This window comes from Bubalus bubalis, chromosome 3, assembly GCF_019923935.1.
Source record: "Bubalus bubalis isolate 160015118507 breed Murrah chromosome 3, NDDB_SH_1, whole genome shotgun sequence".
Taxonomy (NCBI): domain Eukaryota; kingdom Metazoa; phylum Chordata; class Mammalia; order Artiodactyla; family Bovidae; genus Bubalus; species Bubalus bubalis.
In genome coordinates this window covers 89,303,708-89,326,275 of record NC_059159.1, presented here as the reverse complement: position 1 = coordinate 89,326,275, position 22,568 = coordinate 89,303,708, and the positions used below count along the sequence as shown (strand labels likewise).

At 41.9% G+C, this 22,568-nt stretch overlaps 1 protein-coding gene and 1 non-coding gene across 4 annotated transcripts in view; both read left to right on the top strand.

Moving 5' to 3' along the window:
* Positions 1–22,568, top strand: part of SH3GL2 (SH3 domain containing GRB2 like 2, endophilin A1) — a 222,913-nt gene that overhangs the window by 184,269 nt on the left and 16,076 nt on the right. The window lies entirely within an intron of this gene.
* Positions 22,039–22,145, top strand: LOC112584063. The gene has a single exon (XR_003108419.1). It is a non-coding gene; the product is annotated as a U6 spliceosomal RNA (small nuclear RNA).

The following is a 22,568-nucleotide window of genomic DNA, read 5'->3' as shown; positions in this document are numbered from 1 at the left end:
TTATCAAGTGATGTCAGGAGCCACCAGAGTTGGCAGTGGTGAGGAAGGGGTCTCCCAGAGAGCCTCAGAAAGAACCAGCCATATTCACACCTTGATTTCAAGCTTTTTGAAGTGTGAGAAAGTAAATTTCTGTCATTTTAAGCCACACAGCTTGTGGCAGTTTGTTATGACAGGCCTAGAAAACTGATTTAGTAGGCTAGCCAAACTTTCTTCAGGAAAAAACAAGGGCCAGAGAACTTAAGAAACTTTACCAAAGTCACACACCCAAGAAGGGATGTAACCAGGGCTGGAACCCAGGTCTGACTGCTCCCTGAGCCCAGGAACTTTCCATTGCACAGTCTTGCTTCTGAGAAGAATGAGTTCTTTGTCTAGATGCAGAGGGTCTTTTAGTTTCAAAGTGGATATGACAGAAATCCAGAAAGGGAACACACTGTGGGGTTGAGGCTTATTTTTATTTTAATAAAAAAGATAACAGGAAGAGGTAATTGGGGGAGATTTGAATTTTTAGAAATGATTTATTTTTAACAGAATCTTGAATGTGCTTATTATCTACCAACATATTGCTTTTATGGCTATTTAAAAATAGAATGAACATCTGACACCAAGGAAGACAATTAAGGTCATCACCAGGCAATTGCAAGTTGATATAAGTGTCATCTAAAAGGGTCCAGAACAAAACAAAATTCCATATGCCCATTCTATAGAATTTAATGTATTTAATTGGCTTCTAAGAGATATGACTTAGTTCCTCCACGAATTTCTTGCCAAGAGCAGACCTTAGCTGGGGCTCCTGGACAAGGGGGCTGATCTAGTCCACTTGTTCAGACCCAGTGTCCTTGCAAAGAGGACACAAGAATGCAGCCACCACCACAGGTCCCCAGTGCTTGGGCACAGAAGAGCAGAACATTCCCAAACTTGTGCTGTTGAATGAATGCTTTGAGCACTCAGCCTCTCTGTGACCCCGGGAATTGGGTCACTGGATCTCATGTGGATCACTGGCTTCTGGTCTTGAGTAAGAACGATTAGGTTGGGGTCAGGAGAGAGGGCTTATGAAAAGTAACAGGTTTACCTGCACAGGCCCATCTGTGGAAATTAATGCTTTTTAAGGGTATTTTGAGAGTGTCTTGTATTAGATTCATACTCTAGAATGCATTCTGGCTTCCAGATCTTGTGGTTATGGGCATACACATCTGTTACAGACTTGAAACTTAGTTCCTGCTGACACGATGACTGAAGAGAGTGGGTTACTTCTTGTGCATCTGTAGCTGTGCTCTGTGTAGGCCCCCCATCTGCTCTTGACCACCTCCAGAGTGATATTTTAAAAGGCAGATCTGCTCATGTCATTGTCTTGCACAAAAGCCTTTGATGGCTTTTCTCTGCCTTTAGGAGTTTGTTTTTGTTTGCCTATTCTGTCAGGTCAGACTTTTTTGTGTGCTTTACCTTTTTTTTTTTTTTTTTAAACAAAGCTTAAAGGGCCCTCCCTATATAATCAACCTCCCGTTTCTCCTCTACCTTGCCAGGCAAACAGGCCCCTCAGGTTTAGCAAGAGGGTCATTTAGAAGTCTTCCTGGACATCTGACTACATTAGCTTCCCAGGCCAATGACCCTTTCGTGATCCCCACTGCCTTTCCCTGGTGACACATGCCACACTTAGTGTTATTGTGTGGTGTATGCATGCTTTAGTTTGTCCTCCCCAGTAAGGACAAGACTCTGCCTGCCTTATTCCCACCCCTTGCCCCCACCCTTCCCCACCCATATCCCCAGCACCCAGCTCTGTTCCAGGCAGCCCATGACACTGGAATATTTGAACAAATGAATCATGGAGCACAGCTGATAGCCAATGGCTAATGTGATAAAACTGCTGTAATACAAAGGGGAGAAAGAAAAACTCCTTTCCCCAGACCATCAGCTCTACTCGTATAACCAACAAGTTTATCAAATGCATTTACTTTCTTACAGAGACCTATGCAATTCTCAACGTAGTAGGGTTAGATTACAGAACCACGTTTGGGCCCCTACCCTCTGAGACTCACAATCTTAATAGCACAAGGTACATATACTCTGAAGAGAGCTTCCCAGAGGCCTTCACAGCTAAGTGCTTTTGGAAATCTGGCTAACTGATGAGGTAAGGACAAGCGAGTAGGGTCACAGGTCTGCAACGCTTAAAGGGCAGAGAACAGAGAGCTGTGACGTCTTCCAGCTTGGACTGTGAAATTGCTCTGACAGGAACAGTGTAAACCAGTACAGATTCCCAACCTGCTTAGATAAGAAGTACTTTGAACTCAAAAAGTCCTGTGTATGTCTACTGACTGTGAGGCCCTATTCTCATGATATCTAAGCATATGGATCATCAGAGAAGCTATAAATCCATTTTCTTATATGAGTATTCTGATACCTGTGGCAGGCATGCTAAATCAGCAATGTCCAATAAAAATAAGATGCAAGTCAGATGTGTAATTTGAATTTTCCAGTAGTCATTTTTTTTTAAGTAGTAATATTAAAAAAGTCAAAAGTAAAGGTAAAATTGATTTTAATTATATTTTATTTAATCTGGTATATCCTAAATTTCAACCAATATTAAAAATCATTGGAAAATTTTACTTTTTTCCTTATACTAAGTTTTGAAATTTGGTATATGTTTTATACATACTGAACATATCCTTTTGGACAGTGCTTAGTTGTGGGCTCAGTCACTCAGTTGTGTCCAACTGTTTGTGACCCCATGGACTGTAGCCCACCAGGCTTTTCTGTTCATGGGTATTCATTCTCCAGGCAAGAATACTGAAGTGGGTCGCCATGCCCTCCTCCAGGGAATCTTCCCAACCTAGGGATCAAACCCATGTCTCTTGTGTCTCCTGCGTTGGCAGGTAGACTCTCTACCACTTAACCAACTGGGAAGCCCCTCCTTTTGGACTAGCCATATATCAAATTGCCAACATCTGTTGGATCATAGAAAAAGCAAGAGAATTTCATAAAAACATCTTCTGCTTCACTGACTACACTAAAGCCTTTGAATGTGTGGATCACAACAAACTGTGGAAAATTCTTAAAGACATGGGGATACCAGACCACATTACCTGTCTCCTGAGAAATGTATATGCAGGTTAAGAAGCAACAGACAGAACCAGACATAGAATAATGGACTGATTCCAAATTGAGAAAGGTGTATGTCAAAGCTATATACTGTCACCCTGCTTGTTTAACTTATATGCAGTGTACATCATGCAAAATTCCAGGCTGGATGAAGCATAAGCTGGAATGAAGATTGCCAGGGGAAATATCAATAACCTCAGATACGCACATGATACCACCCTTATGGAAGAAAGTGAAGAGGAACTAAAGAACCACTTGAGGAAGGTGAAAGAGGAGAGTGAAAAAGTTGGCTTAAAACTCAACATTCAAAAACCTAAGATCATGGCATCCAGTCCCATCAGTTCATGGCAAATAGATGGAGAAACAATGGAAACAGTGAGAGACTATTTTCTTGGGCTCCAAAATCACTGCACATGGTGACTGCAGCCATGAAATTAAAAGACGCTTGCTCCTTGGAAGAAAAGCTATGACCAACCTAGACAGTGTATTCAAAGGCAGAGACATTACTTTGCTGACAAAGGTCCATAGAGTCAAAACTATGGGGGTTTTTCCAGAAGTCATATATGGATGTTAGAGTTGGACAATAAAGAAGGCTGAGCACCAAAGAACTGATGCTTTTGAACTGTGGTGTTGGAGAAGACGCTCAAGAGTCCTTTGGACTACAAAGAGATCAAACCAGTGAATCCTAAAGGAAATCAATCCCGAATATTCATTGGAAGGACTGATGCTGAAGCTGAAGCTCTAATACTTTGGCCACCTGATGTGGAGAGCTGACTCATTATAAAAGACCCTGATACTGGGAAAGATTGAAGGCAAAAGGAGAAGGGGACAAGAGAGGACCAGATGGCTGGATGGCATCACTGACTCAATGGACGTGAGATTGAGCAAGCTCCAGGAGACGATGAGGGATAGGGAAGCCTGGCATGCTGCAGTCTGGGGGGTCACAAAAGAGACACAACTGAGCGACTGAATAACAACATGTCAAAGCTCATAGCCCAGTGTGTCCAGTGGTTCAATAATGGTCAGCACAGGACTAGATGGTTCACCATTCAAACTCTGTATTCTACTTTGATATGTGTTTGGCATTTAGTTTCTTGGTTAATGCGTATTGACGATTGCTTTTTTCAAGATAAATAGACTCATGATTTTGGATCAGGATATCTTTGATTTGATGTCCATTTTTTCTCAGCTTTCTGCAGATCCATTTTCTGGCACTGTAGTGGAGAACTTCCCATGACATAGAACAGTAGGCATGCGGGATTGCCTGTGTTTCCTTCCCAGCCTTAGCAGATTGGTGATGACAGAAGACCTTTTTAGTTTGCACTGAAAGGTTATTCTGACCCTGATGTCATCATGCTGTATAAACTTCCAAGATATGTAGATTAAAAGCAGTTGAAACATGAAAAACATCATGCCCCATCGAGATTTGGTTCTCTAGAGAAGTGCTTTTCCTGTGAGTGCTATACATTCTAGGGTTCTCCACATGCCTGAGGTTGGGACATTAAGTCAGAGTCATTAAATGTCTATTCAGAACTTCTTAATAATAATTTCAAACCTCATTTGTGGAATCTTGCCTGTAGAAATAAAAGTTACCTCTATTAATTTAAAAATGTCTGATTAATCCCTGGAAAGCTATTACATCAAATTATTGTATTTCTTCCCCATTGGCCACCCTCTTAGTCATCTCCTTCCAAAGATGCATAAATACAGTGATTATGCAGTAGAGCTGAAAATCAGTACATGTATTGTTTGGCATGCACGCCTTCAAATGCTTGGCTCCAGTACACGTTGAATTTGCTGTCTTTTGTGGAGGACAGGACCCAAGTCATGTTCATCACTTTGTGTTTCAGGGCTCCTGGCATCGTGCCTGCTGTGTTGTTTGCCCTCAACATGTCTGTTGAATAAGCGCACAAATGAATATATCCATCTTCCACTTAAAGAATAAAGAGTCTGTACTGAGTCTCACAGCCAGAGTTTTAGCTTTTCTAAATCCTGACACTGAAAAATAATGAAAATGCATGAGGACACATTACAAAAGATTACTTGGCACTGGCTGTTTCCTCTTCCTGGAATGCCCACCTGCCCCGTGTGTGAGCCCTGTTGTCTTAGTCATCCTTCCTCCCTCAGCCTAAATATCCCTCCTCTAGAAGCATTCCCTGAGTCCCCTGTCTGAGTCAGGGCCACTCCAGTGTCGTCATGACGCCTTCACCGAGTCCCCTCCACAAATCTCTCCAGTGGTTCCCCGTTTAGAATAACATGGACAGGTGACATAGATAACAGAATAACATGATCCTCTAACCTCATGGTAGGTTAGCGGATCCGAGGATCTGACTTCGTTTCCTGTAGTCCTACCAGTTTCTGTCTTAGTGCATCCACATCACCGTCCCCAGCCTTTGCGCTGCTCCTCCCATGCACTTAGCACCCTTGTTGCTGGGATTGCGCAGACCTCCTGCCTGAACCTCTTGTCTCCAGGTCTTCCCAAAGTCTTCATTCAGGTTTCTGCTCAGATATCACCTTATTTGTGTGGCTTTTCCAACCATCTTGTCTAAAACATTTTCATTCTCAGCCATTTCCCTGTTTTATTTTCTTTCAAGGCCCTTGTTACTGTTTAAACTTTTATTCTATATTTACTTGGTAAGGTGTGACTTATCTCTGCAACTAAAATTCAAGTGGCCTGAGTGTAGGATTGTTGTTTGTACATTGTAGTAAAAAAGCTGGTTCTTATTGTTTATTGTTCTTATCAAAATATTTACCTGTATAAATTTTCATTTGTTCAGTATCCCGATAGCCTTCATTCTTACTCCCCTGTCTTATGTTTCCCACATAGCAGCCAGTTCATTCCATTCCAGGTGTCAATCGTGTCTGTGGTTCCTCTGCTTGTTATCTTGCAGTGGCTTCCCATCGAGCTGAGAAGAGACTTCTTGGCTGTGGGGCCTTGGCTCTTGCTTGGCCCCTAAGCCTGGGTTGATGTCCACTCTTACTGATTTGTTGCTGATCCTCAGCCATGTTCTGCTTGTTCCTGCCTCAGGGCCTTTGTACAGGAAGTGCCTCTGCCTGAAACATTCTTCTCCTGGCCCCTATTATAGCTGTTCTTTCTTGTCATTCCACCTCCCTGTGTAGTCCTTCTCTGGCCACTCTATTTGAAATAGCCCTTCCTGATTACTCTCAGATCCCCTTCTAATATTCTATCAAAATTTTAAATTGTCCTCTATTTTACCTTAAAAAAAATTCCACTGATCACCCACATTTCTGTAGAATATAATCTCCACAAGAGTAAGGACATTTTCCTGTTTATTATCCCTAATATACAAATAGTGCCCTCATTATTTATTGAATGAGTGTGGTTTTTCTCTCCCACTGTACCATAAACTCATCAAAGACAAGAAATATGTCTGTGTGTGTGTGTGTGTGTGTGTATAGATAGATAGGTATATAGATAATACCTAGCACCTAGCATAGTAGTCGGAGAAGGCAATGGTACCCCAATCCAGTACTCTTGCCTGGAAAATCCCATGGATGGAGGAGCCTAGAAGGCTGCAGTTCATGGGGTCGCTGAGGGTCAGACATGACTGAGAGACTTCACTTTCACTTTTCACTTTCATGCGTTGGAGAAGGAAATGGCAACCCACTCCAGTGTTCTTGCCTGGAGAATCCCAGGGATGGGGGAGCCTGATGGGCTGCCGTCTCTGGGGTCGCACAGAGTCAGACACGACTGAAGCGACTTGGCAGCAGCAGCAGCATAGTAGTGCTTATTAGGTGCTTAATTTGCTGAACGAGAGAATCAAATCATGTTAGTTATATTTAAGCTTCATCTATAGGAGTAGCTAAACTTTCTGATGGAGTCATAGTCTGCAGACCTGAACAGGCTGGAATCAGAGCCTGTTACTCTGTATATATAATACCTACTTGGTGTCATGCACAGTTAATACATTTCACAGTTCACAGTTGCTTTAGAAAAAGTACAAAAGTGCATATAATCTCACATTTAAGAGATTGAACATTGTTTAAACTGTTAAACAAGAGCTAAAGCTATTGACAGCACATTCATATTTATATAGATAATAGTTGTTCCTATTTTCCGATTAGAAAATTGAAGCTTCAAGAGAGATTAAATAATTTGTCCAAAGTCTTGCAGCAAAGGAACCAGAATTCATATTCACATATGACTATCTCCTTAGTCCATTTTGTCTTCATTGTCATATGCTACAAAATATGAAGCCACATTCAATCTTGCCCTGTGTGTAGAATATACTCTAGAAAACTGAAAGTGAAAGTCGCTCAGTTGTGTCTGACTGTTTGTGAGCCCATGGACTCCATGGACTTCTCCAGGCCAGAATACTGGAGTAGGCAGCCTGTATCCTTCTCCATGGGATCTTTCCAACCCAGGGATCAAATCCAGGTCTCCCACATTGCAGGGCCCACCCTTCTGAGCCACCTTTTGAAGCCCATACTTTAGAGTGGCCCCTAATGATTTCATTCTGGGTAATCTCTTCTTTCGGAGAAGGCAATGGCATCCCACTCCAGTACTCTTGCCTGGGAAATCCCATGGACGGAGGAGCCTAGTAGGCTGCAGTCCATGGGGTCGCTAAGAGTCGGACACGACTGAGCGACTTCACTTTCACTTTCCACTTTCATGCATTGGAGAAGGAAAATGGCAACACACTCCAGTACTTTTGCCTGTAGAATCCGATAGACGGAGGAGCCTGGTAGGCTGCAGTCCATGGGGTCTCACAGAGTTGGACACGACTGAAGCGACTTAGCAGCAGCAGCAGCAATCTCTTCTTTTTGAGTATAGGTGGAATCTTGATGACTTCCTTCTAACTAATAGAATATGGCAAACATAATGGGGTTACCACTCACCACTCCCTTGATTAGGTTCCATTATGTGGCGAAACTCTGGGCTGTTACTCCCAAGATCACATTATATAAAACTTTCTTAGCAGACTAGAGTGAGAAGGAGTCTCCTGCTGGTCTACGAGAAGCGACCTGCCATGCTGTGACTGTCTTAGGAGGGGGCTGAGTGTCAGGGGTGGCCTCTAGGATCTAAGGGTAGCCAGTGGCCAACAGCCAATAAGAAGCCAGGGCCATCAGTCAAAACTACCACAGAGAAGTGAAATTTTATCAGCAACCCAAGGGAGCCAGGGAGCACACTCATCCCCACTGATGTTTCCTGATAAACAAGGCAGCCTGCCAATACCTTGAGTTGAACGTCGTGTTATGAGACCCTGAACAGAGGCCTCAGTTATGTTGTGCCTGGACATCTAACCTGCAAAAACTGTGAGGTCATAAATCTGTGGCTTAAAGTCACTAACTTTATGGAATCTTGTTACACAGTGAAAAATTAATACAATATGGCTATTTGTTCCCCAGCCAGAGCTCCTATTTCAAGCATATCACTGTCTGCTGGAATCAAAAGGCCATTTGACTTTATCATTTTTGGCTCTTTTACCTGGAAGCAGGAGGTAGATGGGGAAAACCTGTCAAATCTTTTCAGCTTAGGATGGAGTCCCCTGAACCCCTCAGGGAGTGGTAGGACAGGTCCACTTGGTGCTGAGACTAAGATCTCTTTGAAACATGTCACAGTGAAAAGCACCTGGCACAGTGCCTGGAACTTTGTAAGGGCTCGAGAAATGTCGCTCTCCTTCTCTTCCCAGTGGTCTGCAGCCCTGCCTCAGGGTATCTCAGGTGCTTACCCAGCAATTCCTCCACAGATAAGACCTCCAGGGAAAAGTCCCACTACAAGACCCTCCCCACAGCAATCTCTTAGTTCTGTCTGCTCTGAAAACCTGATGAAGCAGAGGCTCATGATGCTAGTCCACAAAGGATTGTGTACTTTTCAAATAGTAGGAACCATTCTCTGCTCCTGGGATGTAATTGCCTGCCTTCCCAGGACACACTGTGAGACTTGCTTGTACCTTCTAACACCCAGTGTGGAGGTGGGAGATGTTCGCTGTCCCATCTCATGGGTTCTTAGGGATGCTGACTGCATATCACAGCTCTGTCTTAAAACACCTCCCTGCTCTTCCCACTCTGCAGGGGCAAACAGAGCTTTGCTACCATGGAAAGAAGTGTTTTATAAATACCATTATTTGGGTTGAGAGTAGCATGCTTCCCTGGTACAGCTGCATATTTGTATAAATCAGTAGAAACATACTCTTTCCTTTCCTCAATACCTTCTAACATTTAACTCCAAAAACTGCACATGTTTGAAGATATTTGCCTAAGTCCTAATTACCATATAAATCTTTCACCCCTTTAATAATTGTTAGCATGCAAGACTGGGGAACAGATTGCTCACAGTGCAGGGAGCATCAGAGGGTTCATTTCAGACATGCAGATATTCTGAGATTTCACCTGGAAAAATTAGGCCATTATACACAATCATCACAGGTTGCTAACGTGAAATATATGCTAAAGTGTTATTTATTACATACATTTCATTGCAAGTATTAAGTCCCAAGTCTAACTTAGTGTGATTTGGGGATTGATGTTCCCCTTCCAATTGTAATCTCTCTGAAAGACTTTACAAATGTAGTTGATATAATTCAGACTTAATTTTTTGTTCCAACTAAAGATATCATTGAGCTTTGATAAATAATAAGGAGGTAAATAGATTTTTAGCTCTTGGTGAACCTTTTCATGCAGTGGTCATCATCTACGTTTTTCCCCAGCCAAAGTGGGGAAAGGGAGCAAAGAAACTAACATTGAGTTGAGTGCCTGCTTTGATTACATGTATCACCTCATTTCACCATCACTACACTTCTGTCACTAAGTATTAGCATCTCTTGCTTTACCCAGGCACGGTGAGGGTGAGGTCAGCCTGCTCTTCTTGGAAAAGCTGCAGTCTGAACCCTGTCCCTGTATTCCTTTGACAATACATATCCTTGCACTAATTAGTAGGCAGTGGTAATAGATTTCATCACAGGAAAATGCAGGTTCAATTTTTTATCTCCAAAAAGAGGCTGTATTTTCACATTTAAATATATCACTTTGATCCTCTTAATTTTACCAGTGTTTATTCACAGTATCTGTTGTATTTAGTAATTAATTTCCATAATGAAATTTGTTAACTTTCTACAATAAGGGAGAGTAAATTACCTTAAGACCCATACACATAAACCAGATCATTAGGAAAGAGTCTGGCTGTTGTCTTCATTCTTGTAGAAACAAAAACGGAGTAAAGAAGGGGTTAAAAAGAGAACAAAATTAAAATCTTTATATTGGAGGTTTAAAGTAAGACTTACTGGTTTTGATCTCAGCGATGGTTTTGCAAAGGACAAGTTTCTTTGGTTTTGAAATTTTACATCGAGGCTCTGTGTACACTGGGATAGATACCATGTACTTATTTACAAGTGACCTGGTTCACTTATCCTAGTGGTTCGAGGGCAGGTAAAAGAGATTGTTAGATCTGAAAGGCATTATGAAAATCAGGTAAGACTGAAAATCAGTCTTCTCAGGTTCAAGGTGAGGAAGCAGAAGTCCAAAGGTTAGGTGGCTCATCCAAGGTCACACAGGTGGAGAGCTCTCCAGTCTCTTCACTCTGGGGCAGTGCTCATCTTACTTCCTGAATCACAGCACGTATCACACCCCCTCACCTCTGCATTTTCAAACACCTAACAAGTGTAAATATAGCTGGAGCTCTGCGTCTTGCTGCTGACATGTCTTAATTTGACCTATTTTAATGAAGAAGTAATAGAGCAGCCAGAGTCGGAGTGGCATTACGGGAGGACATTCGGCTTTTGAGACACAGCTAGGGTTCAGTTTTTCCTCAGCTTCTTGTTGCTTTGTGTCCTTGGGCGACTGCATCATTTCTTTCTGCTTCGTTTTCCTTATCTGGAAAATGAGAGACGCCAAAGCTGTCTCTCGTGTTTGGGGGGGGATTAAAGAGATTATGTATGTGAATTTCACAGTAGATATTACTGAAATGATAGCTATGGGATGAAATGTCATCATGATTTTCAGTTATTCAAAGATATTTCAGGGATTTTTCTAAATTTTCAGAACAGATGGTAGCATTTACGAAGACTAGTACAAATCATTGAGCATTTGTCTGATAAAACTCTCTGCTCTTTGAGACAGCTTGATTTGTTTTCTGTAATGTAGGTAGAGATGAGAAAAGAAGTCAGTCCTTTAAAGAAGTGAAAGGCTTCCAGAAAATTTATTCCCTGATGGATGCTAAATCCATTAGGTTTCCGCTCTCGGTTAGAAGACAAGGATGTGGCTTGGAATTTTGTGGCCACATCTTCTGCCTGAGTGTGTCAGCTGCCTTCATCAACACTAGCCAGGGTGGGGGTGGCTTTTTTTCCTCCCTGTTGTGACAGACACCCTGTCAATATGTTGTCTTATTTGGAATATCCCGGTTGAATAGAGAAAGAAGCTACTCTTGAGAGCGTTCTACAGCAGTTTAAAACAGATTGTACTTTTTTTTATGATTTATGAAAGGTTTCTTTGTAAACACCGCTGTCATGATCATTTGGTGGGAGGAGAAAGATGAGGTGCAGACTCTGCCCTCATCCCTGTCCCCTGCAGTGAACACTCACATTCACCACCCTGCTTGTCTTCAGTCCCTTTCCTGTGCTCACGTTTGTGCTGGGACTCTTCATTCCCCTCCCTGTTTCAAAGAGACTGCTTATTTCCAGAGCTACAGAAATTCTACTTGCTGTAAACCTTGATTTTGAATCCTAGTTCAGTTCAGTTCAATTGAGTTGCTCAGTCCTAGATAATGAAACTAAAAAAAACCCCGACATCAGGACTCTCTTTTCCGCCCACTCCGTGCCCCCCCCACCCGACCCCATCCCTGCCTAGGTAAAAGAGCACTCCATCTTCTGCCATCTCTTTCTTTGGGACCAAACCCCTTTAGAACACACCACGTTTTCTTGTCCTCACAAGCTTGGGGTCCACTTGTCCTGACATTTCATGAAACCTTTCTAGAAAAGCAATCTCTGCAAGGTTTAATATCTGTCAAAACCTCAGTGCTCATATGAGTGTGCTGCATGCTGTTTCAGAGCTGTAAAAGGAAAACTACTGTATTTTCTCTATGCTCTGCCTGCAGGCACTTCTGACACTAGATGTGCATGTGTATGTTTTTCTCCCCACACCAGCCAGTTCTCTGACTACCCGGGATCGTACAGTTCAACTCAGTTCCGACACTGTCCATCTGGAGTTGGCATCAGATAAGCTAAGGACTCAGTCCTCCCACAAGACCCCCTATTTCAGATGCCAGTCCCAAGCCTGAGCCTCTGGTGCTTCTGACCACCTCTGTGGGCTTGCTAATTTGCTAAAATGACTCCTGGAACTCAGAAAAACACTTGTTTAATGTTTACCCATTTATTATAAAGGATGCAACTGAGGAACAGCCAAATGGAGGAGATAGGGTCAGTGTAGGGAAGAAGCTTCAGTAATTGTGAGAAAATTAGACTGTTTGAAGTCACCCAGTTTATGATAGCTTTATTATAAAAAGCCCTCAGAAAATAATACCAACAGTGATAAGATCCTTCTTTCAGATTGCTCCAAAGACTCTGCAGCACTCACTGGGCAGGGGTCTTCCTGAGCTTAACCACACAGTTTGTCCCATGTGACTTGATAAGGCGTCCCCTGGCATAGTGGTCATTCAGTTCAGTTCAGTTCAGTCTCTTAGTCGTGTCCGACTCTTTGCAATCCCATGGACTGCAGCATGCCAGGCTTCCCGGTCCGTCACCAACTCCTAGAGCCTACTCAAACTCATGTCCATTGTGTCAGTGATGCCATCCAACCATCTCATCCTCTGCCATCCACTAATCCTGCCTTCAATCTTTCCCAGCATCAGGGTCTTTTCCAGTGAGGCGGTTCTTCATATCAGGTGGCCAAAGTGTTGGAGCTTCAGCTTCAGTGTCAGTCGTTCCAATGAATTTTCAGGACTGATCTCCTTTAAGATTGACTAGTTTGATCTCCTTGCTGTCCAAGGGACTCTTCAAGAGTCTTTTCCAACACCATGGTTCAAAAGCATCAATTCTTCGGTGGTCAGCTTTCTTTATAGTCCAACTCTCAAATCCATACATGATTACTGGAAAAACCATCACTTTGACTAGATGGGCCTTTGTTGGTAAAGTAATGTCTCTGCTTTTTAATATGCTGTCTGGTTGGTCATAGCTTTTCTTCCAAAGAGCAAGCATCTTTTAATTTCATGGCTGCAGTCACCATCTGCAGTGATTTTGGAGCCCAATTAGGAGAATATTAAAGGAGTAAGCACAGCATGCCAGGAGGGCAGTGTCATGCATTTGCTTCACTGATGGTTCTCTCAGCAGTTTAGAAAGCAGTTGGGGGTTATTTCTGGCTCTTCAAAGGAGTCTAAATTCTGTCTTTGCCTTATAGTAACATAGGAGAACTTGGGCAGATTTTTCCTGTCTCCCTGAGTCTCTACATCCTCACCTTGTGAATGCAGCTCAGTCCTCTCTCCACAATCGGAATGATGCAGTGAGACCCACAGGCTGGTGATGGTTGTGAAGATTAAGTTTAAATTGTTTACGTAAAGCTCCTGATTGATGGTGACTCTAATTAAAGCTACCTACCAAATATATTTGGTATCCTCACCTACCAAATATAAAGCCAGATGAAAAAGAAAACTTGTAGAATTTTGTTTAATCCTGATTTTGGGTTAATTTTCTTCCCCTTCTCTCTTTTATCTAATGGCCTAGACTTCAAGATTCCAGGTGTTTCCTTCTTTATTATGACTGAATAATATTCCATGTTATGAATGTATATATACATACCAAAAAAATTCTTACTTATATGTGAAATCTAAAGAAACTAGACTTATAGAAATAGAGATCAGATTGTTGCCAGAGGTGGGGGGTGGGAAAAAAGTATTAGTCACTCAGTCATGTCTAACACTTTTGCAACCCCACAGACTGTAGCCTGCCAGGCTCCTCTATCAATGGGATTCTCTAGTCAAGAATACTGGAGTGGGTTGCTATTCCCTTCTCCAGGGGATCTTCCCGACCCAGGGATTTAACCTGGCCAAGGTACAAACTTTGGGTTATAAGTAAGTTCTAAGGATGTAATGTATAGCTTGATAACCATAGTTAACAGTACCACATGATTTGAATTCTTTTCAATACCATATTGAAAGTTGCTAAGAGAGTTGGGTGTCCTTAAAGTTCTTGTAAGAAGAAAAAATTTGTAACTGAGGATACATATTCCTATAGTGATCATTTCATGATATATGCATAAATCAAATTATTATGTTGTGTACTTTGAACTATTCAGTGTTATAGGCCAATTATATCTCAGTAAAACTGGGAAAGAAAAAACAAAGATCCAGGTATTTCAGATAATCTACCATCTTTTGGGCTTAAAACCCATGTATTTAGTTGTATGTTTAGTCCAATCTTGTGGATATTCTGTTAGACTTTGTACCTGCTGAAATTGAAACACCTCTATACATCCTCCCCCAAGTCTCCCCAACATCATGTCAATTTTTTATCATCCCCTAGCCAGGTATTCAGTCTAGAGATTGGAATGCAGTGTATTCTCAAACTTGGTGTATGTTAGAATCACCTAAGGAATTTTAAAAACTATAGATGGTTACACCAATTACTCAGACATCTGCGAGTAGGACACAGACATCAAGGATTTTTTTTTTCTCCCCTGAGCTTTTCATTGATCTACAGCATAAGAAAGTATAGTGCTCAGATCCTAAGTGTATGGCTCAGTGAATTATTGCAAACTGATACTGTCATGTAAAGGTACCCAGTCTAAGAAACTGCACACTGCTGGCCTCCCACGAGTGCCCGTCCAGCTGCGAGCTGCCCTGACTTCTAACGCCATACAGTTCTTTCAGTTTTAGTGTTGCTTAAATGGAATCATGGAGCACGTACTCTGCAGATCTGGCTCCTTTTGCTCAACTTTATATTTGTCTTTGCTGTACATAGGTGTAGTACTTTCATTCTCGTTGCTGTTCCATTGTGAGAATAGAGCACAATTTATTTATCTGTTTTCTCACTGATACACATTTGGGTATCCCTATTTTCTGGCTATTTTGAATAGCCCATTTTTGTACATGTCCCTTATACACATTTCTGATAGATATATGCCTTTAAGTAGAATTGCTGGGGCATAGGGTATCTTTGCCGAAGAAGGCAGTGGCGACCCACTCCAGTGCTCTTGCCTGAAAGATCCCATGGACGGAGGAGCCTGGTGGGCTGCAGTCCATGGGGTTGCGAAGAGTTGGACACGACTGAGCGACTTCACTTTGACTTTTCACTTTCATACATTGGAGAAGGAAATGGCACCCCACTCCAGTACTCTTGCCTGGAAGATCCCATGGACGGAGGAGCATGGTAGGCTGCAGTCCATGGGGTTGTGAAGAGTTGGACACGACTGAGCGACTTCACTTTGACTTTTCACTTTCATGCATTGGAGAAGGAAATGGCAACCCACTCCAGTGTTCTTGCCTCGAGAATCCCAGGGACAGGGGAGCCTGGTGGGCTGCCATCTATGGGGTCGCACAGAGTCGGACATGACTGATGTGACTTAGCAGCAGTAGCAGCAGGGTATCTTTTCAGCTTTTGTAGATAGATAGTGCTAAGTTGTTTTCCAAAATGTTCTCCCAATTCTTACTCCCACCAGCAAAACTTGAGAGTTCCAGTTGTTCTACATCCTCTGAACATTTGATATTTTTCAAGTTTTTTTTTCTTTTTTTCTGCTTTAACCATTACTGTGGGTATGTTTCAATGTGTGAATAATGAAGTCAAGCCCCTTTCAGATGCTTATTAGATATTTGAATATCTTCTTTTGTGAACTGTCTGTTCAAACTTCTTGCCCACTTAAAAAACTGGATTATCTTTTTCTTAATGATTTATATGAGTTTTTTTTTTCCCTTTTAATGTTTTGGATACAAGTCCTGTTTTGAATACATGTATTATGAGTATCTTAACTCAATTTTTTTTTTTTGGTTGCCTTTTAATTCTTTCTGATGATTTCTTTTGAATAGAAGTACTCAATTTTAACATAGTCCAATTTAGAAATACTTTTCTTTATGACAGAGTGTTTTTGTGCCCTGTTTTAAGACATCTTTGCTTACTCTACAGGCCAGGAATGTGTTCTCCTATATCATTTTTTAAAGGTTGTACTATGTTGAGGTCCATAATTAGATCTGCAGAATTAATTTTACATATAGTGTGAGGTGGAGTTAAGAGTTACGGTTTTTTCTTATGGAATCTAGTTGACCCAGTACCACCTTTGAAGGAGTCAATAGTTTAAAAACCTCCTCAGACAATTCTAATGGGCGTCATTAGAATTCTAATTTGCTTTGCCCTAACACCAGCCTAAATGCCCTTCTTCCTCTTCACACTTAATTACTTGGTCCTGTTAGTGCTACCCACCACAGGACTCTAAAGTTCACTTCCTTCCCCCCTCTCTGTTTCCTTAGGACTCATCTGTTAAAGTACAGTGTTCTCATGGGTCTCCCTGCTTCCAGTGGCTTCCCATTTGGGGAAGACCCTTCCCACATCCCACTTTTCCTACAATGATGATAGGAATCTTTTCCCCAAAATCTAAATTTAGTTTAATTTGAATTAAAGCTCTTTTGACTGTCTAGATGTTAAATAACTCTCTGTCAGCAGCCTTCGATAGGAGAATCTCAGCTCCTTAGCTTGCAGTTCAGGGCCCTTCACTACCTGGTTCCTACTCACCTTGTTCTCTTTGAGCTTGCACCTCAGCCACAGACACTTTGGAGTTTCCAGATGGGCCAGGTATTTCCGTATGCCTTTGCTGACACTCTGCAGATGCCTAGAGTGACTGTTCCCATCCCACTCCCTTTACAGCTCACTCCTCCAGAAACCCAGCTGGAGTGTCACCTGTTTCCCAAGTCTTCCCGGCCTTAATCTTCTAGCAGAGTTTATTGCTCTATCCTGTGATGTGAATACATTGTATCTTTACTCACAGTATGCCCTGAATCTGCCTGGAATCACAGTGAGTAAAGCGTGCTATCACTTTCCAACTAGACAATAAGCTCATGAGGACAGAGACTGGACCTTGTTTCTCTTAGAGTCTCTCTGGCATAGTCCTGTTTAGACAATAAATGTTTTGTTCATTTAATTAGTGAAAAAAATCTTTAGAAAGCTTATTTTTAGGAAATACCTCTTCCATCAGGGCTTCCCTGATAGCTCAGTTGGTAAAGAATCCACCTGCATTGCAGGAGGCCCTGGTTCGATTCCTGGGTCGGGAAGATCCCCTGGAGAAGAGAAAGGCTTCCCACCCCAGTATTCTGGCCTGGAGAATTCCATGGGGTCGCAAAGAGTCGAACACGACTGAGTGAGTTTCATTTTCCCTTCACTCAGGGAGTACAAATTCATAATTTTTCTGTAATGGGGGATACATAATTGTTTCCAGTTCCCCTATGCATTGATTTTTATTGATCTTTTTTTATCCCCTTAGGGCTTATAATTTAGCATAGGAGCCTTCTTTTGTTGGAAAAAATGAGAGCCTTTGTCTTGATTTTGGGAGATTGTGTGATCAGCTTCTTACCATTTTCCCATAAAGCAGCATTTCATGGTGTAGTTGAGAGATGACTTGCTTCCTGAGACCCGGTTTTAATAATGAGGGAATAGGAAATGAGGTCCCACCCTTCTGCACTTTAAAGAATGGAGTCAGGAGACATGAAAAGACCCAGAAGCCTCGGAAATCTTAAAATCTGGTTGTATGTAAGGGAAACATCAGCCAGATTGCCATCAACATGACCTGCTCTCCCAAATCATCCTTTCAGATCTCAGAGTTTCTGTGTAGTTAGATCTTATCAGCAGCCTTTCACTCTGTTCAGAGCACAATAGGAGACTGTTGTGCTTTTGAACAGGGACGTCTTTTCTAAGGATTAGAAAAAATGATGTATACAGAAAATGATATAAAAAGTCAGAACATGTATACCTGTGGTGGATTCATTTTGATATTTGGCAAAACTAATACAGTTATGTAAAGTTTAAAAATAAAATAAAATTAAAAAAATAAATAAATAAAATCATTCAGCCCACAGCTAGTAAGTGCCTGCTATACGTTTGGCCCTGTGCTGGAATTCAGTAGGATGTAGTTTCTCAGCTTGTAGCACAAACAGGCATGCAGAAGAGAGAGAAATAAAGCATCATGTGAGCTAGCAGTGTGTATACAGGGCACAGTGGAGATACAAAGTGAGGGAAGGCTCACATCTACTCAGAGGCAGTAGAGGTAAAGGGGAATTGGGAACGATTGTAGAAAAGGTGTGCCTGATATTGTGTTGAGCAGATAGAGAGGGAAGGTCATTCTAAGAAGACGGACAGTCCTAGCAACTTAAGAAAACTGCTGAAGTTTCCTGTGGCTGAAGGCTTTCTTGGAGAATTCTTCCATCTAAGAAGAATCACCTTATGTAGAGAACTTGGAAAAGTTTTAGTAATTATCCAACTGTCTCCTTTTTTTCACCTTTTTATCAGTGAAGAAGCTGAGACTCAGAGAGGTAAAGTAATTCACACAAAATCCCACAGGGAACTTACTGGCATGTCTGATATTTATAAAAATAGGCAACATGTATTGAATATTTATCATGTACCAACATTGTGACATACATTATATCATCTAATCCTTACATTATCCTAACCCAAGAAAGGGCAAGTACTGTTTTACCGATGAGGAAACTGAGGCCCAAATCACCCAGCAAGAAATATAGCCAGGATTTGGACTCAGACAATCTGACTCCAAAGTCTGTGTCTTAATCCCACCTTGTTAAACTGACTGTCCTTTCTCGTGTTCTTCCCACTTCAGTTCAGTTCAGTTCAGTCGCTCAGTCATGTCTGACTCTTTGTGACCCCTTGAATTGCAGTATGCCAGGCCTCCCTGTCCATCACCAACTCCCAGAGTCTACCCAAAATCATGTCCGTTGAGTCAGTGATGCCATCCAACCATCTCATCCTCTGTCATCCCCTTCTCCTCCTGCTCTCAATTTTTCCCAGCATCAGGGTCTTTTCAAAAGAGTCAGCTCTTTGCATCAGGTGGCCAAAGTATTGCAGTTTCAGCTTCAACATCAGTCCTTCCAATGAACACCCAGGACTGATCTCCTTTAGGATGGACTGATTGGATCTCCTTGCAGTCCAAGGGACTCTCAAGAGTCTTCTCCAACACCACAGTTCAAAAGCATCAATTCTTCGGCGCTCAGCTTTCTTTATAGTCCAACTCTCACATCCATACATGACCACTGGAAAAGTTCTTCCCACTATTAGCAGCTAACTCCCACCTACAGTTGTTTTCTTCTATGTCTGTCCTGAAAACAGAGTTGCAGAATTGAAATATTTATGGTCATTTTATTGACTTATTTTCAGGGCTCTATCAAGGATAGATCATAAATTTTTGTTAGTTTAGATATTAGACCATCAGCCACTGCATTGGTCAGAATTCAGTAAGGGAGGCAAAGCCATAGTGGATACTGTGGACTAAGAGACTGATTAAAGGAACTAGAGCTTATATAGTTGTAGAAAGAGCTGGGTAAGTAAAGGTCAAAAAAGGGGGGTTAAGGATCAGAGAAAGTTCACTGACCAGCCCTGACCCAGGCAAACAAACTTCTGGGAATCTGGAGGGTGGGCAGGCCCAGCTCTGGAAGCAGCACTGCAAAGGGCAGCTGGCATGGAAGGAAAGCTGTGGAAGCTGGTTGGCTCTTTCACCCCCTCTGTGAGTTTGCAGCACAGTCTTGTGGTGGGCCTGGGGGCACTCTTGGTCACCAGAATCAACATTCTCAACATTTGAGAAGAAGAGCTAGGTACAGAGTACGACCTCAAGGACACACTGGAACCCGGGTTCATCCTAGGCTCGCGTGTACGGCTGCTGCTTCACTTTTGCTTCCCAGATCTCGTACAGCCTCACTCTGGAGCAGCTCTAGCTTGGAAACATGCAGGGAAGGGGCTCTGGGAAATATAGTTTCCCCTACAACCAGGTTGGTGGTGGGACACTCCACGCACACGTGTGCACGCACACGCGTGCACACACACACACACACACCCCTAGAAAAAGAACATGGAAGGTAGAAAGGGGTGCCTTCGCCTGTCTCCAGTGCCTATGGAGTGTGTGTGTGTGTGCTAGTTACTCTTTTGGCTGTTTATCACTGAATCTTGATAACTGCTTTCAGAAAGAATTGATGTTCAGGGGTACATATCTAGCAAGATTTGAAGCCTGGATTTTTTTCCTTTGTTCGAATGAGCCAAAACTAATGTGTATTTTAATGTACTATGCTGCTTTTCATGAGAGACAAGATCTAATGGTTTGTTTTTCTGTTCATTTGAATTAATAAGTGAATTTTTTAAAATTTAGATTTAGCAGAAGTTCTGGGTTTTCCACATTCCAGTTAGTTACCATGCTGGTTACTTAGGAGAGACTGAGCAGTGACTCACAGGGACACCACTTTTAGGTCAGAGGAGAATAAGTCCATCTGGCAGCGTGACGAGAGCTTCTGTTTTACTCTCAGCAGAGCTTTGACTTCCCTTCGGCTGTGCCCAGAATTAAAAAGTGCGTCAAGGGATGCTGCGGATGATGCTTTAGAGTCAGGAGCTGATTTGATCGAGCTTTGGCTGCCCCTATTTCTCTTCCTAAACAGATAATCTGAATTTTTGAGGACAAAAAAGAAACTGCCCTCCCCACCCCGTTTCTTAGCAGAAGGCAAAGCAGTGGAAGCCCTCTGGGGGATGCATCAGCCTTTCTGATCACCCTGATGTCACTTCCTGCTGTTTCAGTTTACCTGATGCCTTTCCTTCCAGAAATCACCTACATGTGGACTCACTGAGACCTTGCCTCTGACGGTTTTTTTCTTGATGGCATTTCACCTCTTAATCCTCATGAACTTCTCTCTTCCTAGCCAATTCTCTCTGCACCACTGAATATAGTTTTCGGTAGAACTTTTTAGTGGAAAGACCCATGAGGTTAGAGCAGTGCCTGGACTATGAAGATACTGTGAGTATTGTTTATCCAGTTCCACGACTAAATTAGGTCTCCTGCTGGAGAAGGAAGTGGGAAATATGTTAAGTTTAGTTCTTCATAATGGAAGTAATATATGCTCATATAATTAAAATATAAAATGGTTTTTTAAAGCTTTTAAAAATAATTTTATTTAGTTCTTTTTGGCTGTACCAGGTCTTCATTTCTGTGCACAGGCTTTCTCTATTTGTGGTGAGCAGCATCTGCTTATGGAAACCACGGCCATGATCATGTATGAATTTCCAAGGTAGTCTGTTTATGCATTTATTCTTTCCTTCAGCAGTCAGGGTTACACATCTGCTGCATGTATCGCTTTATGCTAATTCTGTCCAGGAGATATGCAGAGCAACATACCAGTATCCTGCTTTCACGGGCCAGGGGAGAAGTTGCTGTTAAGAAGCTGTTTCTGCAATAAACTTAGTGGGGGCAACTTGAACTAGAATAGTGAAGGTGAGACAGTAAAGATGGGGGCCGAGTTACAGAGATGGTAACGATTTGAAAGAAAAACTAAAGGTATGGCAAAACATAAAGATAATATGGAGAAAAGGAGTTAGGCAATGGCACCCCACTCCAGTACTCTTGCCTGGAAAATCCCATGGACAGAGGAGCCTGGTGGGTTGCAGTCCATGGGGTGGCTGAGGGTCGGACACGACTGAGTGACTTCACTTTCAGTTTTCACTTTCATGCATTGGAGAAGGAAATGGCAACCCACTCCAGTGTTCTTGCCTGGAGAGTCCCAGGGACTGGTGGGCTGCCGTCTATGGCATCGCACAGAGTCGGACACGACTGAAGCGACTTAGCAGCACCAGACAAGAGAAAGGTGCCTAGGAGCACATCCAACTTGGTGATGCTATCTAGACTGAGATTATAGGAATTCTAATGTCCTCAATTTGTAATTTCCAGGCTTCCTCTCTGTTTCTTAAAGTACTGCTTTTAAAAATCATTTAAAAACACTTATGTTAACACTTAAAAATGGTTAATTTAGTGCTCTTTTTGGTAGCATATGTACTAAAATTGGAACAACACAGAAAAGATTAGCATGGCCCCTATACAAGGATGACATGCAAATTTGTGAAGCAAAAAAAAAAAAGTTAATTTAGAGATCTGATGATGGTTTTCAAGAACACAGAAGCTTACTAATCCAAGAGTCTTAAAAATACTTAATTGTTGTGAATAAATTTAAAAGCCCATTTCTCCAAATATATGGATCACTAGGTAAATATTTTCATTTGAAGAAATAGATAAACTAACAGAATAGATAAACTAACAGAACATGGTTTTATTCCCCCCTCGCATGAAAATGTAGAACATATTTAAGATATTCTTAAGTACTTAGTGGAAGAATAAAGTTCTTCACAAAGTTTAAAAAAAAAAAAAGATCATAATTATAAATAAATGGCAGAAAAAAAAAAAAGAACAACATTCAAAATGATGAATCTGGAAATCAGCCACAGTATATTTAACTATTACAATTACTCCAGGTAATTACTTACCAGAAGACAGCTCTCAGCAGA